This window comes from Acomys russatus, chromosome 29 (genome assembly GCF_903995435.1).
Source record: "Acomys russatus chromosome 29, mAcoRus1.1, whole genome shotgun sequence".
NCBI lineage: Eukaryota > Metazoa > Chordata > Mammalia > Rodentia > Muridae > Acomys > Acomys russatus.
The window spans coordinates 21,400,496-21,417,790 of NC_067165.1; the positions used below are offsets into that span (position 1 = coordinate 21,400,496).

A 17,295-nucleotide genomic window follows, 5' to 3' on the forward strand; every position below is an offset into this window, starting at 1 on the left:
ATTTCTTAACCTGGTTAAGTTGACACATGAGATTAGGCCCCACTAGAGTTCTTCTGTTATGGTGTCATATTTCCTTATGTGTTCAGTGGCATTTGTTTGAGGTGTTTATTTTCTTTGGAACTGTACTAGAGAGAATAATTTGCAGTCTTAGAAAAAAAATGATTTTACTTTTGAGGGCACAAGTCTCCATATCCAGCCCAGGCTGGTCTTTAATTCCCTATGTAGCTCAGGCTGGCCTTGAACTCACGATGATCCTTCTACCTCATCCTCTGGAGTATTGAAATTAAAGCAAGGGACTATGCCATCTCATTCTCCTAAAGAGAGTTTGTGTGTGTGTGTGTGTGTGTGTGTGTGCGCGTGCGCGTGCGTGAAAACCATAGGTTGACATAGGGTGACTTGCTCAATTGTGATCTACGTTCTTTTTTTTTTTTCCCCCTCTGGATCCGGGCATCTCACCGAGCCTGGCATCACTAATTCATTAACACTAGTTGACCAGAAATCTTTGGTGTCTGCCTTCCCAACAGTAGCATTACGGATGTCCAGCATTGTATGTGTGCACTCAAATCTTCGTGCTTGCAAGGCAAGCACCGTAGTGACTGTGACAGACCCCCCCAGCCTCCTAATGTTAGCTATTTTTAAAAATTGCTTTGGCCAGGTGCCTGGAGCCCCCACCACCCTGGAACCGTTTATGCCAATGCCTGCACTGAGTCTTCGCAGTTCCTCTGGAACAAGCTGGACTGGCTATGGTTTGATTGTCAGGAAGTGAGTATTTCACACTCATCACTAAGTTTAAGAGAGACCTTTTTCTTGAAGTTTTCTTCATGTGATGATCAAACGATCATCTTCAGTTTCTATACATTCAAACTACAGCCCTCTAGACTTTTACGTTTATACAGAAGAGTATTGGCCACTTTGGGTAGACCCCGGGCTTTTGGTTTGTTCTGGGTTTTGCCCTTGCTAGGCAAGTGTTCTACCACTGAGCTAAATCCCCAGCTCCCACACTCTAGGTTTTATCTTCATTCTCTCGTGCTTCGAGAGGTCATGAAAACTGATTAAATTTAATCTTTCAGCAAGTATTCCTGTATTGATTGTTTATTGCTTCGCTGCTGTGGTATAATTCACCAACCCAAAGCTCTGTGAGTTAATAAGGCTTTACTATTGCTTGTGAGTTCTCAATGTGGCTCCATGGCTTTTCCTACTCATGTGGGCTTACTGACTTGTCACAGTACCCTGTGGCCTGCTATGTATCCCCACTGTCCCTGGTCAGGGTACTCGCCCACATGGCTATAGGGTGATCTAGCACCCTAGGACCACATTGCACACTGCCAAAGCTAATTAGAAGTCACAGGTCCACCCAGACTGGAGGGGGAGAGTTGTAAAGTCATATGAAAACAAAACAAAACAGAGGAACCAAAGAAAGAAAGAAACAAACAAAACTCCATTCGGGGCTGGAGAGATGGCTCAGAGGTTAAGAACACTGTCTGTTCTTCCAGAGGTTCTGAGTTTCAATTCCCAGCACTCACATGGTGGCTCATAACCATCTATAATGTGATCTGGTGCCCTCTTCTAGCCTGCAGGTCTACATGCAGACAGAGTACTCATGCATAAAATAAATGAATAAATCTTAAAAAAAAAAAAAAAAAAGAATGCCATTCAGAGACAGGAGAATTTGTCAGTGTCTCTCTCTTTCATTATTTCATTGAGGGAGATAAATAGAGGCAGAGGGGGTTTGTTGGTGGAGTTTGCAGTGTTGGGCTCAATGAAGACCCAGAGTCTAGGTTTTCCTGTCTCTCTGTTAGCTCTTCAAGAGCTTCTTTCCATTAGAAAGGTCCTGGGGTCCCAGAGGACAAAGGTCTACTGATCCACAGTCCCCAGGGGTCTCTGTCAGCTAAGACACCAAGTGAAAAAATACCCACTACTTCTCAGATACCTCTGGGAGGTGGACACTTCCTTTACATCTCACTGCTATGCTCCCTGAACTTCATCTCTTTCCCCCAAGGCTTCATTTTTCAAGTGTTCCCTTCTCTTCCAGTCAGCACCGTCACAATGCCCACAATACCTCAGAGTGTTGTGCACTGCTCAATTACACGGGCAGGGTTGTAGCCTGAGTCACCAAAGAAGACCCATGGGCCAACTACTGTGTGCCAGGAACTGGCTGCTCCACAGAAGGCAAATTCTTGAGTATCCTCTGTGTAACCCAGCTTGCCCAGGCCCAAATGATACCGCCCATTTTTTTTTTTATTATTATTTTTTACAACAGAGCCTCCAAGACTTAAGTACTAAAGTTGGCTTTATGCTCTATTCTTTTTTGGTTCTGCCTTCATTTATATTTGGGACTTAGGTTTATTTTTTTTCTAGCACATTGATATATTTAAGAATATTTTTTAAAATCTTACATTTACTTGGTGTGCGTGTGTGTGTGTGCATAGTAACACAGGATCTCGTGTATCTCAGGACGGCTTCAAACTCACTAAATAGCCAAGGATGACCTTGAACTTCGGATCTTGCCTCTGTTGCCCAGGTTTGGGGATTGCAGGTAGGTACCACGGTGCCTGCTTTTATATGGTGTCTTTAAGGCCAACTCAGGGCCTCATGTACGCTCAGCAAGCACTCTACCACCATAGACACAGAGCCAGCCTTTACCTATCACCTTAAAGATTAATTTGCTTTCATCATATATGTATGAGTGTTTGCCTGCATGTACATATATGTACCACATGCATGTCTAGAGGTCCCCAGAGGCCAGAAAAAGGCATCAGATCCTTTGGAACTGGAGTGGTTGAGAGCCACCATGTGGGTGTTGCGAAATGAATCCTGGTCCTCTGAGAGAGCGGCAAATGCCGCTAATAAGCAATCTCTCCAGCCCCTAAGATTTTATTTATTTATTTATTTATTTTGGCTTTCTGAGACAGGATTTCTCTGTGTAGCTCTGGCTGTCCTAGAACTCACTCTGTAGACCAGGCTGGCCTCAACCATGGCTGCCCAGGCCAAATTTCCAGGGATGGAGAGTCACTAAGAATGGTTGAAATAGTCACTGTCCTCATTAATCACTGGGTAAGTGTTCTCTATCTGAGGTTAACCGGTCTGATTAATTACTAGTTTCCAGGACAGTAGCAAGGTGCCCGGAGCAGTTAGGAAAAAATAATTGTCGAATGAACACGTGCAAACTCCATCATGTTTAAAAATTTTTTTTTTGTTTGAAAATTTTAAATTTTAATAATAATTTATTTAGTGTGCATGGGGCCAGGGGGTAGTGCACGCAGGTGCCACGAGGCTGTGTGGAGGTCAGAGCAACTTGGGAGAGTCATTCTCTCCTTCTACCGTGTGGGTTTTGGGGATCCAACTCAGCCATCAGGCTTGGCAGCGAGCACCTTCACCGGCTGAGCCCTCTCATCTAGGCGCTCAATTTTCAGACGTGGTTCTTTGGTAACGGAAAAGAAGAAAAACTATAAACTAGATGTCCCTGTTCACTGTTAGATGCCTTCCGGTTTACAAGATGCGTCTCAGAGCTGACAAAGCACGGAGGTACCCTTTAGCATCCTACACGATGGCTGCTCTTATGCTCCACGGGAAATGAGACAGTTCTTTCAGTTCTACAAAGTGTTCCTGGACCAACTTTTTATCTTACTTTCTCTGACATCTGCTCTTGGCTGAATGAACGCTGGGCTGGGAATTGTCTGCAGCCTCAGTACCTGATTGAAGGGACAATGATGTGGTCTCATAGGCTAGTCTGCTAGTCTCCCCCGTAGACTGACTACTCAGCTTCCCACCGGAGAAGGGCTCTCCAGCCTCCTTTATGTCATTTATGTAATGTGGCACCTTAAAACATCTCCCTGGGGACTGGGTGTGGGCTTGGCTCCAGGTTTTAGCTCCTTTTTACATACTGTGCCTCAGTTTGCCTGGTTATTCAGGGAGGAGAGCCAGTGACCCTAAAGGGATACAGAGAGAAAGGAGTCATTTGTCGGGAACGTTGACTCAGAACAGCTCCCGAGGTCTGTCCCTAGGGTGGTGGCCTGCCTCTCAAGGCTCCCAAGCCCACACCTCACGACCTTAAGTTTTCAATACTAGACAGAGTGGAAGATGTAGATCGCCCTCTACCCCAACTTGGAGCGCCTGAGGCAGCGTGCCCTCACACCCACAGGGAAAGTCAGAATCCAGGGCCGGCCCCTCCCCCATCTCCTCAGCCCCTCCTCCTGCGGCTTCCCCACACGGGCCCCCTCCCCCCCATTACAGCATCGCTCTAGGCGCCAAGACGGATTCCAGCCAGGGACTGCTGCAGTCAGCTCTCCGCGCTTCTGCAGCCTGTGTCCTGGCTCTGCAGCTTCGCGCTGTGCTTCGGACAGTCCCCTTTCCTCCTATACCCCACCCCCGCCATGGCACAGCCCCTGGCTCCGGGCCCAGAGGTGGGCGGGCACAGTGGGCACGGGTGGGGCCCCCAGCTAAGACGGCAGGTATAGCGGGGTTCTCCCGGCACACTGGGGATTGCCTTCGCTGGCGGACTGTGGGTGAGGGACGCCTGTCAGTGACTGGGAGGCTGGGCACAGCGCCCCGCCCTGGCAGGGGTGGGGCAGAAGGGACTTGGGCGGGGAGAGGGGGCACTCTTAGTGCCCAGGCCAAGAGCTGAAGTCGGAGAGCATACCCAGGAAACTAAGGGCAGCCTAAGGGACGTGCCTGGTAGGGGGAGGCTGTGTGTGACATTCAGGGTGTGACTGCCTCGGTGAGGCTGTCTGTCTCCCCAGCTGCCCGCGCTCTGGGCTTGGGTCCCCGTGCCCGGGTCTGCTGTGCGCGGTCGTGACACCGAATGTGCTGGTTCCTGGGTCCTCGGTGCACACCGACCCGGGGGACCTCATTCGCACCCCCGAGCTGGGCCTCCCCGGCGCTGTCGCTCAGCGACGCGGGCGCTCCTTCGGGACCGCGGCGGCCGCCCGCCGGCTGCGACCTCGGTCCTCGCGGGGCCGCTGCGGGGGCGGGGAGCGCGGGCCCCCTCCCTGTCGCGGGCTCCTGGCTCGGCCGCCCTGCGCGGGGGCGGGGGCGGGGGCGGAGCGCGCGGGCGGGATCCCCCCGCCTCCCCGTCCTGGTCCCCGGGAAATCCAGCCTCCGTGGCTTGGCCGCCTCCGGCTCCCGCGCCCGCTGCCGCTCAGCACTTGCTCGGGGCTCCGCAGCCGGCGCAGCCCCTTCGCCGGGGGCTCCGCAGTGCCGGGTCTGGGAGCCCGCATTCGCGCCCGCAGCCGCAGCGCCCCCGGCCCGGGCCGCCGGCACCATGTAACCCCGGCTAGAGCCCGAACGGGCCAGGTAAGCAGCCGGGAGGGGTGGGGATCCGGACGCGCTTGCCGCGCCCTCTGCAGCGCCCCCCAGGCTAGGTCGGGCTGCAGCCCCGGCGACGCCCACGCCCGGGGCTCCCGCGGCCTGGGCCCGAGCCCCGAGATGGGGCGGGGGGAGGGGCTGGGCCTCGGCAATCGCCCCGGGTCTCACCCTGGGCCTAGAGGCTGGCATGACTGACCCCAGGGATGGCTTGGGGACCACGCGCTCCGGAGACGCGCTGTTCTGGCTGGGGCCGCGGGAGGCCGGCCAGCGCCCGCCCAGCTTTTGCCCGGCTGGTATGGAAGCTTAGATCCAGGAGGGAGTAGCCTGCTGGCTGTGGGGGTGAAGTCGTGGTGTTGGGGAGATCCGGAGAGAAGTTTCCTCTGCAGGTGTGTGAGCGTGCGTGTGTCTGTGATGAGGGTGTCGCCGTGTGGGTCTGTGGGTGAGTGAGTGTAATGCAGTGAGCGTGCAGGGTGGTACCGTCCATGCATCTGTCGACATATGTGTGGATGAGTGTGTGCTTTCACTGTATGCCTGTGTATGTAGGTGTCTGAGTGTGTATGAATGGACGTGCATGTGCGACTATCTCTGTGAATGGGTCTGGGTATGTGTACTGTGTGACTGTGTGGCAATATATCCAAGCAGGGTTCACCCACACCTGGGCTTTGCCCCGCCCCCATCCCTGGTGGGACATAGCATGGGAAGACTGTTCCCTCCCTCCAGGGTCTTCTTTTCCTGAACCTAGCAAAGAGTTCCTGGCATTCGGCATCTTCGCCCACCTCCTGGGGCACCCTCTGCGATGCCATTGGTGTCTTTCCCCAGTGCTGGGTCCTTGCTGGTGGTGAGTCCAAGGCTGTGTACCTCTGTGTGTGTGTGTGTGTGTGTGTGTGTGTGTGTGTGTGTTTGTGTGTGTATGCTCTTTTTGGAGAGGGAGGTGATGGGAGCTTGTGTCATTTCAGTGCTGTTTGGCCATAGGCCCTTTAGATACTGAGGAGGCCAGGAGGAAGATTACCTTGTAGTCACTGGAGCAGGTGGCTTTCTCCCAGAGTTCCAAGTCTCAAATCTCCAAGTTCTGGGTCATTGTTTTAGCTCACAGTTCCAGGTGGATCTGTACTAAGTTCCTTGAAGTAGTAATAAACATTGCACCTGTATCTGTCTAGGGCTTTTGAAAATGCTCTTCTCTCATCTCTTCTTGTTTCTTCAACTGCCTTGGAAACAGGTAGGGCCACCGTCATGTTAAGCCATGTGAAATTGACAGTATTCAACTGTCTTTTTTTTTTTTTTTTAACCTGCAAAAACAGCCATTCCGCACGGTTCAGTCTAATACGATGCCAATTTGCAGAAGAGGGTGTTGAGGCTTGGGAAGTGAATTGCATCTCTCCCCACCGCGCATCGCCAGTGGTAGAGAAACATTCTCACCCAGGTCATCCATTGACCCAAGGAACTCAGCTAGGCCATGGTTAGAGTAAGCGGTACTTTCCAGTGCGTTCTCTCTGACACTAGGTCACTGCCCTCCACTTCTGTCCACTACTCCCTGAGTGTGTGTGTGTGTGTGGTCTGCTTCTGTACCCAGCTGTCAGTGCCTAAAAGAGAGAGATGAGGGAGAAGAGAGGAGGGAGGGGGGGGAGAGCTTCGTGAGTTGGCAGTGAATCAGGGTCTAAAAAGAGAGCTGGGAGGGCTAGGGTGGCAGGTGTTTCTAAAAGGAACATGAACATGGGATGAAAAGCCTCACATGCAGCCCCCGCAGCCCCCTCCCACCCCCCCCGCCCCCCCCCCCCCGCCGTTGCCCCACTGATCTGGCAGGCAGTGCCCACTGCATTTTGTGCCAGGGGGCTCACATCCAAAGATCGAGCTTGCATGCAACTATAGAACCATAGCCAGCGGAAGAACCTTTGCAGTTGACTTGGTCCAACCTCTTAATTACAACCCGGGGACTCTGAAAGAGAGGAGACCTACTCAAGGTCACACAATGAACCTGTGGATTCCCGGGCTAGTGTCCCCACAGGTAATTCCCTAACCTTCACATTTCCATCCCCAGAGTCCCTACCCCCTTCAGAGCTGAGTGTGGATGTGGGTAGAGGAAATGAAGACTCAGTGTGCCTCAGGCTGTCAACCTGTCAACCTGGGGCTCTTCTCTGAACAGAGGAGGCTGCAGGTATTCCTGGGGGGTGGGGAGTGCCTGGCAGACCCACCGCAGGGGAAGGCGTGGCTTAATTCCAGCTGGCTAGGGACTGGCGCTGCTCTGGGCCCAACTTCAGACTTCTTTCAGTGTCTGCTTTCAGCAGCTGCCTGGCATGTAGCATCTCTTCCAGCTGATGTTGGTGCTTTTCTTCGCCCCACATGGTTTGTGATGCATTTTGCTTCTAGCTGGACTGACAGGCTTTTTTTTTTTTTTTTTTTTTTTTTTTTTTTTTTTTTTTTAAACCTTAGTGGGCTTCTGCTGGGTAGAAAAAGTTCTGAGAGTCTTGTCTGATTGAGACAGGGCGGATGGCTACCTGAACCCTCTCTGACCCAATCTTCCAGGAGTTTAGAGCAAATGGTAAACATAATTGCCCTCATTTTTTACTGTAGAGGAGAGTGCAGTTCAACGAGGGGCTTTCTGTTCAATAGGTTTTCAGGTGGGGAGAGGGACAAGCTTCTGGAGACTTCCCCAGTGTCTTCCCATCCCCATGGTCAGGAAGCCTCCCCAGATTCCGATTTCACTCCCACTTGGGGGAGTCAAAGCTTTGTTTCTCAGTGGGGGGTTGGAAGAACAGCTGTGTACCCTCCACTCTGCAAGCGTCATGTCTCAGTTCCCTCTTCATCCAACCCTCCCCTTCAGTCTGAAGGCTGCTGGTTCAGCGGGCCTCCTGCCGTCTGGGGAGTCTGGGTTTGAGCTGGGGTGAGGCGGTGGCACCATCGTTATGGTAACGAGCTGCCAGCTCATCGTTGCTAATAACTTGTTAGGCCCCTGGGCTTAGTGGAGCATCCTTTCCCATAAGCCTTTCTTCCCATGTTACAGACAGAAAAAGTGAGGCTTAGGAAGGACGGGGCCTGGGAAGAGGAGAGTCTGAGAAGGTTGGGTTGCCTTTCCTCTGGGTCCCTAGCTGGAAAGCCACAGGGTTAAGAGGTGAGGTTGCCTGGAAGCAGAGTTACAAATGTGGCTGCACAGGTTTGATTTCTTGGGTTATTAATGTGTGAATAGACTCATGCTTGCATAAACTTGTACATGCTGGCTGACATGTTCATGTGCCTATATACAGCAACAGCCCACAGGCAAGCATGTAACAAGCATCAGAACACACGTGTGTATGAACACCACCTCTCCCATCTGCACATAAGGCACCCAAGAAATCTGGGTTTGTGGGGGTGTCCAGGTATGTGGGCTGGGATCTGATCTTTTTTTTTTTTCTGACGCAGCTTCAAAGTATCTTGTTAACAAAGGGACAGAATGGTCCCAGGATTATTCTTCCTTCCAGTCCAGAGCACAGTATGGGAATAGGCTGGGGGTGGCACAGGGAACCCAAGCCTTCGGCTCTAGGAGGCATCTGCCTCTGTGCCCTTTGAGCTCAGGTAGCCCCTACCCTCCCCCCCACCGCCCCACTCTCTCTGTTCTTTCTTATCCTCTCCTCTTCCTGTGTGTAAATATTAAAGAGCTGAGCCTGCAGGGCTGATGTAGACATGGGGAGAGAATGAAATTAAAAAGGATTTCCTCGCCCCCATCCCAACACCCTCGCCCTGCAGTCCCCCTTCTTTTGCTTTTCTCCTCTTCCACTAAGTGCTTCCACATGCCTTTCCTCCCCCCAGTCCAGATGGGAGCTGGCTTCTTCAGAAAGGGGGTTCAGGACAGGGCGTGGGGAGCTACCTCTCTCTTCCTCCTCCCAGCACATCTGCCTGCAGGGCTGAGAGCCCCCATGTGAGTATTTATTTTATTTGGGAGTGGTGGTTAAAAAGGAGAGTGCATTTTAGAACCAGCTGTGAGTGGTGTTGAGAGGCTCAAGACTGGAAGGAGGTGGGTGGGGTCCTATCTCTAGGCTTCCTCAGGGAAGCTCCGGGTTTGGATTTCTTTCTGAGACAGACTTTCAGAGAAGGGAGGGATGGCCGGTGTGCCAGCTGATGGAATCAGGGGTGGGAGTTTTATGGCGAAGGGGTTTGTTGGGTAAAGCTTCTTTCTTGCTTTCTGGGTTTCTGGAAACCCCCCTCGCTCTCCAACCACCTGGCTGTAGGAACTGTCCTCAGTGCTGAATGAGACTGGGCTGAGATTGGTTCCCTTGGAGCTGTCCCGGGTGCTGAAAAGGGTTTGTTCCATTGACTGAAAGGTGCCTGGGCAGTGTTGAGGGTTCACTAGAAAGATTCTCCCAGGTGACCCACTTTCCAAGGGCAGAGTCCCAGGATAGAAATATAAATTCTGAGGTCATTCTTTTGAATTCAGGACTCACAGTTGTTAGTGGCATTTGGTAAAAAGACTTTCTTTTCCCTATTTGAATTCACCTTCTTTCTAAAACTATTGTATTGTTGGTGTGGGGCTAGGAAGGAGCAAACACAGTTGTGGCTGTGAGCTTTATTCTTCTGAGGTCATCTTAGTACAACAAATTATGGACCCTGCACGATACTTTCTCCTTTTGGGCCCCACAAATACAGACTCAAGACATTCAGAGCTTAAGTCTGGCAGGGTAGACCTCAGTGGATGGAGCTCATGGTAGAGCTTGACATAATTGATTGGTCACTTGGTGCCAACCTGCTAACCATAACTTTAGATTTGCGAAGAGGAACCCTAAAATATTCTGCAAGTCTGCTTGTGTTCTGCCCATCCCCAGCCTTAGCTCAAAGCATCTTTTGGGAGAGACTTTTTTTTTGTTGGGGAGGAACATTTCTCAGCAAAGGATTCAAGGAGTGGGTGGGGTTGTTCAGTGCCATGGAGAAGAGGAGGAGGAGGCTACTGGAGACGGGGCAGCAGGGAAAAAGGAAGATCTGGGGGAGTAAAAAAAAAATCAAATGGAAGGATGAGGTCTGGGTTTTAATACTCTGCTCCTCTGGATAGATTTCCTCCTGCTGCCCTGCAGTCAGGGTCATGGGCTTTTATCTGGGCTCTTCTGCTCTGCTTTTGTAACCGTGAAGGGAGCAGAGCAAGGAGTTACTTCCCCAAGTCCCTTTCCTTGTCATCCCAGGGGGATGAGAGCCAAATGTCAGGACATGCAGATGAGAGTGTGGGGGGAACAACAGGCAGGAGGGGTTGATGGCAGCTCACCTCCCATCCCCAAGAGCACAATCAAATATTCAAATGGGATCCTTCTGTGGGGGGGAAGGGATGGGAAGGGCACGGTTTCCAGATGACTCTGGTGGCCCACTGGGTGTGGCAGGAAGTTCCAGACAAGGGAGGGATTTCCAGAGGTCTCACACTGAGCCCGGCCTCTCCTTCCTTGGAGAGGACTCCTGGTTAACAAGGGACCCTTCCACCCATCACGTTTTTGATGTAACTCATCAAGATGATTCCTCCTTCTTGAGCTGCTTGAGAGGAGCTGAGCTTTTCCTATGCTTGTGGGTGCTGGGATGTGGTGGGTGTGGGTGTGGGTGCCTGTTTGGGGAGGGGAGGTGTTTGTGCTCCACTCGGCTCCCTTGGTTACATAACAGCTTTGATAAGGCTCTGGAGCTGCTGCTACTGCCTGAAGCAGTCACCCCTCCACCCCCTCATGGAAGGCTTGGTGTCCACCCCCCTTCTCCCTGGCCCCTTAGAGAGTCCTGCTATTCACGATCTGGTGTTCCAGCAGTTGCTTCTTTGCTAGGAGGTGTCCGCAGCTTGCCTCCTTGTCCCTGAGTGGCTCCTGTTTAGAAACCCTTGCTTTTGTGATTTTTTTTTTTTAAATTCCAGGTCATTCCCTTTACTTTTGTGAGCTTTCTGGTCTAGCCTCTTCTCTCCCTTGTCAGAGCTCTCAGGCTGCCCTGGAAAACTGGGCAACATGGGCCTACTCAGTAGGGAAGAAGATGCCTATCCCAGGAGGCTCCAGGACGCAGATCAGTGCATTTACTGTCCTTTCTCTGCCTCAACATCTATTTAGAAGTTGGGGGGGGTGGAGAAACATACCTAGAGGTGCTCAGAGGAACCATCTCTTTCCTTCTCCTACAGTTTAGGGGATGTGTGTGTGGTGGTGGGGTGCCTCTTAGATGGGAAGAGTTAGACCAACTTAATTGTTGTCCTCACCCAAGTTGTCTGAGCAGATAGATACTGCTTTTGCCAGGCGTGGGACAAGGGAATTCAAGACCTTTCTCTGAAATGTCTTCCGCTGTGTGAGGTGGGACTGGGATGTATCTGGGAGTAAGTAGAGTGTACCATGTCGCTAACAGGAAGAACTTTGCAAGTGGAGAGGTGGGAGACTTTCAAGTTGCAAGCATAAGTTTGTTACCGGGAAATATGGTGATGGGTTTCTGTTTTTGTTGACAGGGTAGAGAAGCCTGGGGGTTCAGGGGGTGATCTGCCTATCCTGTGAGTGGGTCTGTGATGATGTATATTTGTGTAGATACATGTGGGCACGTACATGTATGAGTGTATGTATGGCTTTGTAGACATCCGTTTATATATGTGATTGTGAAGGGAGCTAAACCAGCAGATGGGTGTGTGATGTGCTCACCTGGGCGTGGCCATGTGTATGTGAACATGGCTGTGAGTCTGTATATATACTTATGTATAAGTAAATGCATATACATGTATTTAATGATTTAGGAGCATATAAATATGTGTGTAAAAAGTTGATTTGTAGAGAGAAGGAGATAGTTGTTGAGTTTTACTCAACACTGGCTCTGTCCAAAAGTTATTTTCCCACTAGGTCAAACTTGGTCCATTCCAATGTCTGTAGTCTCCAATTCTCATGTCCTGGGAAGCCAGCTACTTACTGCCTGTCACCATTCATATGAAGGCAGTTTGCAGAGGGAGATCTTGAAGACAGCTGTGAGAGGGAGATCTGGTCCTGATGTTGTCCAGATGCTGTGATGTTTAGGGGTGTTTGTGGGGAAGTGTGAGAGGAGAAACATCAACACTACTCCGGAGGTTTCATGAATAAGAACAAGTTGAGCATGATGGGGGAGGGGACAGATGGTCTTAAGGAAGCCTAGTATGTGTGATATATGTGTGAGCATGTATATATATATATATACATATGTGTATATATGTGTGTGTGTGTATATGTATATGTATATATGTGTGTGTGCCCATATGAGGCATGTGCCAATGTGTGTATTACTTATCTATGGTGGTATATGCGCATTTAACATAAGTGTGCTTTCTAATATTGCATACGAAAACAAATTTACATGAGTATACAAGTGGACATGCTCATAAGTGTTAACAAACACACATATGTGAACAATACATATGAAATATCCCAGGGCCAGCATGGTTGTGAATGCTTTTAATCCCAGGCAGAGGAAGGCAGATCTCTGTGCGTTCAAGGCCATCCTGGTCTATAAATCGAGTCCAGGACAGGCAAGGATACACAGACAAATCCTGTCAGGAAAAAACAAAAAAAGAAAGAAAGAAATATCCCATTATACGGTAATAGTGGCCTAATGGCAACTTGTAAGCATAAACCTCTGTATTTCACTTCCTCAGTTTTTTGGTGTGTTTTGAGATAGTCTTACTCTGTAGTTCAAGATGGCACAGAACTCAATCTGTAGCCCAAGATAGCCTCAGACTCGTGGCAATGCCCCTGTCTCGGCCTCCTGACTTTTGGGATTACAGGTATGAGCCACCATGTCTGGCTCAATGAAAGCTGAAGACAGCTTACCACATGCACCTCACCTAGGGTGTGCAGTCACTCAGCCAATGTTTATTTTATGCCGACCATATTTCATACACTGTACTGGCATGCCAGATGATCCTCGGCTTCCAGTGACTTACAGTCTGAGGGGGAAATGTGGAGGCTCATGAGCTAAATGGGCACCCCGGGCCAGAGGAAGTTAGGTCAGCTCTAAAGTGGGAGGGCAGAACTTATCAAGGGCCCGAAGGAGGTGGAGGCCTTGAACTAATGCTTAAAAGGGGGAGCAAGTGTTTGGCATGTGAGCAACTGACAGAGATGGTATTACAGGGCAAGAAGAGTCCAGTTGGATGGTGAGATGGCTCAGTGGGCAAAGACATTTGCTACCAAACCTGTTAAGTTCAATGCCCAGGACCTAAACGGTAGAAGGAAAGAACTGCCTTCCTCGGGTCCTCTGCCCTCCACATGGGCACCACCCACACAACAAGTGAATAAATAGATAAATAAGCAAGTGAATAAATGTATACACATTATAAGAAGGAAATGCCCCAGCTGGTCCCCCACCCTCTACCCTTGCTCCATGGACTCAGAAGCCGGAATAAGACAAGACCCCTCCCCTTTTTGTCACTCTCTTCCTCCTTTCTTCCCTCTCTCTTTCCCACTCCTTGCTGAGACAAGGTCTCAAATCAAGCTGGCTTCAGACTCACCAAGTAGCAGAGGGTGACCTTGAACTTGCGGTCCTCCTGCCTCTCCCTCCTGATTGCTGCGATTACAGGCCTGTCCCACCATGGTAGATTGTATGTAGTGTTGGGGATTGAAGCCAGGGCTTTGTGCATGCTAGGCAAGCATGGCCTTGCTCTCCATCTCACTGGGAGTAGCACCCAGAGTGCCCAGTGGGTAGAGCCTGAGTATTAGGTGTAAAATCACCACCCATCACCTCTCTGGTCCCAAGAGGCTTCCTTTCCACCCCATAAAGCTGGGAAGTCCCACCATGAAGCCTGAGATGCTCTTTTAGACATCCATGCCACTCCCTCCCTCCCTCTCTTCAAATCTTAGCTCAAAAGTCTCTTTTCGGCAGAGGCCTCCCTCCCTCCCCAGCAGTCTTTACTTAAATAGCCTCCTCACTCTACCCCCTCACCCCGGTTTATATAGCTTTCAAAATTTCACTTGCCACCACCATTACCTCACATGTTGGTTTCCCATCTCATTTTCCTCACTGGACCATAAACTTCCTTGGGGCTGGGAGGTCCCTTTGCTTTGCTCATCGCCGTTATTGACTGTGCCAGGAAGAGTATCTGGTTCCTAGTAGGGCACTCTCAGTTCATTTGTAATATTATAAAGGGATCACACTAGAGGCTGATAGGATGACTGGATCAAGGTGTGAGGCAGGGAGACCAGCTGGGATGCTGTTGTGATTGCTTTGGTGAGAAGTTGGGATGAGGATGGCCTGATGCAGAGTATTAACCGTGGGGGAAGAGAAAAAGGTGACATAGTGTACACACGTATGTACACACACACACACACACACACACGTGCGCGTGCACACACACACACATGCATGCACACATACACATGTATTTTAGCCAGTCATACTTGCTCCCTTTGAGGAAGGCTGAGGGAAGTAGAAGTTGTGTGTGTGTGTGTGTGTTCTGTGTATTTATGTGCTGCGTGTATGTCACGACTAAATACCCCATGAGAAGCCGGACACCCTCGGGCTAACCCTGGCTGCTATTCTCCCTCCCTTTTGGATCTTGTCACTACCAACCCACACATGCCCACCTCTGCCAGCCAGGCTGCAGAGGGCTGCTAAGCAGGGTCTCTGTGGTTCCGTTTGCATCAGTGACGTAAGGCTCACGGCTTAGGGAATAGGCAAGATTGCAAGCGGGGCCCCTGAACAACAGGAAGGACCATAGCAAGCCAGAGCCACAGGCACAGTCCTGAAGACAGAGACAGAGAAGGGCGAGTTGGGAGAGTTTAGGAACAGCTCAGACTTCCTGAAATCAGATGTGGTATATCCTTTCTGACCAGTCCAACCCCCTCCCCTGGTGGGGTGGGTACCTTATCCAAAGATGCTTGAGAGCTGTTGGTGTAATGTGAAGTCAGGTCCAGTTTCTATAGTCTGGGCCTTGGCAGTATGGGAGGACTTTCTCTTTGTATCTTGACCGATTGTCCACCCCCCCATGTCCCCCCCCCCCCCCCCCGCCTCAAGAGAGCCAGGGGCTTTGAGCTTGTATTGTAGAATGGGGGGGGGGGAGACTAAGGTCATATCTCAGGCAGGACCAACGGGCTGCTGGCGAGAAGCACCTAGGCACAGTCTGTGTGATGGATGTTGGTAAGGACTAAAGAAATGGGCGTGGTGGGTCACCCTTCCCCTACCCCCTCCCTGACCTCTGGAGAAAGGGGCTATTCAAGGCCAAAGGTCTTTTTGAGTGTTACTGCCCTATACCTCTACACCTAGGGCTGGGTTGCTGCTTTGCAACAGAGAGGCTGGTACTAGAACCGTTCTAGGTTGTAAGGTGGAGGGGATGGGACCCCTCTGCAGCTGCTCTCTTTCCTCTCTCTTCCGGGCTAGGGGCCGGGTGCTGCAGCCTCTCCCTTCCCACCTGGGCTGTGAGCTTGGGGGTTGGGCCGAAACAGCCGCCAGAGCCGCCCACCTGCCCGCGGTGTCATGGCAACGACTCTGCCCACGTGGACGAAGAGGAAAGGGAGGAGAAGAGAGAAGGAGAGGTGTCGCGATATGAAGATGGGAGGGGGCTTCTCGGGGTCTCTTATGCCAGGGTCTCCACTCCTGGTCGGTTTGGACCAGCCCTAACTCCTTTCTCCCCAGAGGCCACACGGGAGGGTGTGGCTGTGTTTAAGTCCTGGCTACATAGTGTGCTTGTCCTTGAGTGGCCTGAGAAGGATGACCTTGGCCTCTTACTCGTAGACCTTGGCTGGGGTTCAGGTGGGGGGGGAGCGGGGGGCGGACATGGAGTTTTTGCACATGCACGCTTCTCCATGTCTCCCCATACAAATCGGGGGTTGGTGCCTGGGGCTGAGGGGATGAGAGCCCGACCTACTTCTCCATTTTCTCACTATTTTTCAAAAGGAAAATGACCCACTTTTCAACCAATCGGGCTGGGGCCTGTTCCCAGGCTGATTCCCTGAGCCCCCCTGCCCAAGCCTCTGCCCCATTCCTCAGCCTCTTTGCCACGTGCTGGACCCACTTCGTAGGGGAAGCAGGTGCACCTGAGCGGAGGGCTTCTTCATTGCCATCTGTACTAGGCTTAGGGAAGATCCTGCCCTGGCTCGGGCTAGGGGTGGGCCAAAGCTGCTTTGAGAGCAATCAGCCACTTTGGGCAGATGCTCTTGATTGCTAGCCCTTGGCCCTTTGAATGTCCCTTCCCCTGTGCACCTCCCCGGGGTGCACCTCCCATTTCATGGAGTGGAAGGAAGGATTCTGGGCATGGTGGAAGGGCTGTGCCCTCACACCGTTTGCTTTAGTGGTTGGTGTTGGTTGGCTTCCGAAGATGCTCATTGCCAAGCAAAGGGGGGGAAAGCCCTTTCTGTCTGCTGCAGTTCCTCGCAGAGACCCCTCCAGCCCCCCACCTCAAGAAGGGTTCTGCCCAGGCCTTGCTTTTCAGCCCCTCCCCCTCTAAGATATTGGTCTGGGCCTCCGAGTCCCCTCCCTCCCTCAACTATATTGGCCTGGGCTGGCTTGGGGGGTGATTAGGGATTTAATTATTTAGTTTCTCTAGCTCAGTAGATTAATTCCATCCATCACAGGCAGGCCGAGCTTTCTCCCCCTCTTTGGGCTGCCTGGCCAACCCCAGAGGAAGAGAGCATCATTGCTCACCTGGGCCTAGTATCTAGGAACAATGGATAAAGTTCTTGTTGGGGGAGGATTTGATGGATGCCATTGAGCAGACGTGGGTGCCTAGGAGATGTAAACACATAGAGCTCTCAAAAGGGAGATAAGCGTGTGGACACGTGTGTCATGCTTGCATCTGCGCAGCACCCAGACATCGGTGCCTTTTGGGTGACACTGCAGATGCAGTGGATGAAGCCTTGAGGGAATGGTGTCTCTACGGGCTGAGTGTCCAGGACTCCGTATGTGGGTGAGTGCTGGGTAAAGGCTGTGTGGACGACTGTGTGCGTGGCTGGATGCACATGAGGTAAAGGTGAGTGGACAGTCTGAGGTACTTGGGCGGCCACGTGTGAGCGAGAAATGGTAGGGCTCGAGCTTTCCTGAGGCAGAGACAGACCTAGAGGGGGGTCTATCTGTTGA

General features: G+C 51.5%; 1 protein-coding gene across 4 annotated transcripts in view; it reads left to right on the plus strand.

Annotated features, from left to right (window-relative positions):
• The first annotated feature begins 4,252 nt into the window (after positions 1-4,252).
• Dlgap3 (DLG associated protein 3) overlaps positions 4,253-17,295 on the plus strand; it is a 68,925-nt gene continuing 55,882 nt past the window's right edge. Inside the window, exon 1 of one of the 4 annotated variants that reach the window (XM_051171170.1) lies at positions 4,253-4,403. The gene's annotated coding sequence lies outside the window, so the exon portion shown is untranslated. Of the gene's footprint in view, positions 4,404-5,117; positions 5,293-5,442; positions 5,598-8,926; positions 9,197-17,295 lie in introns of those variants that run through there. The other 3 variants (XM_051171167.1, XM_051171169.1, XM_051171168.1) reach the window with 3 other exon arrangements.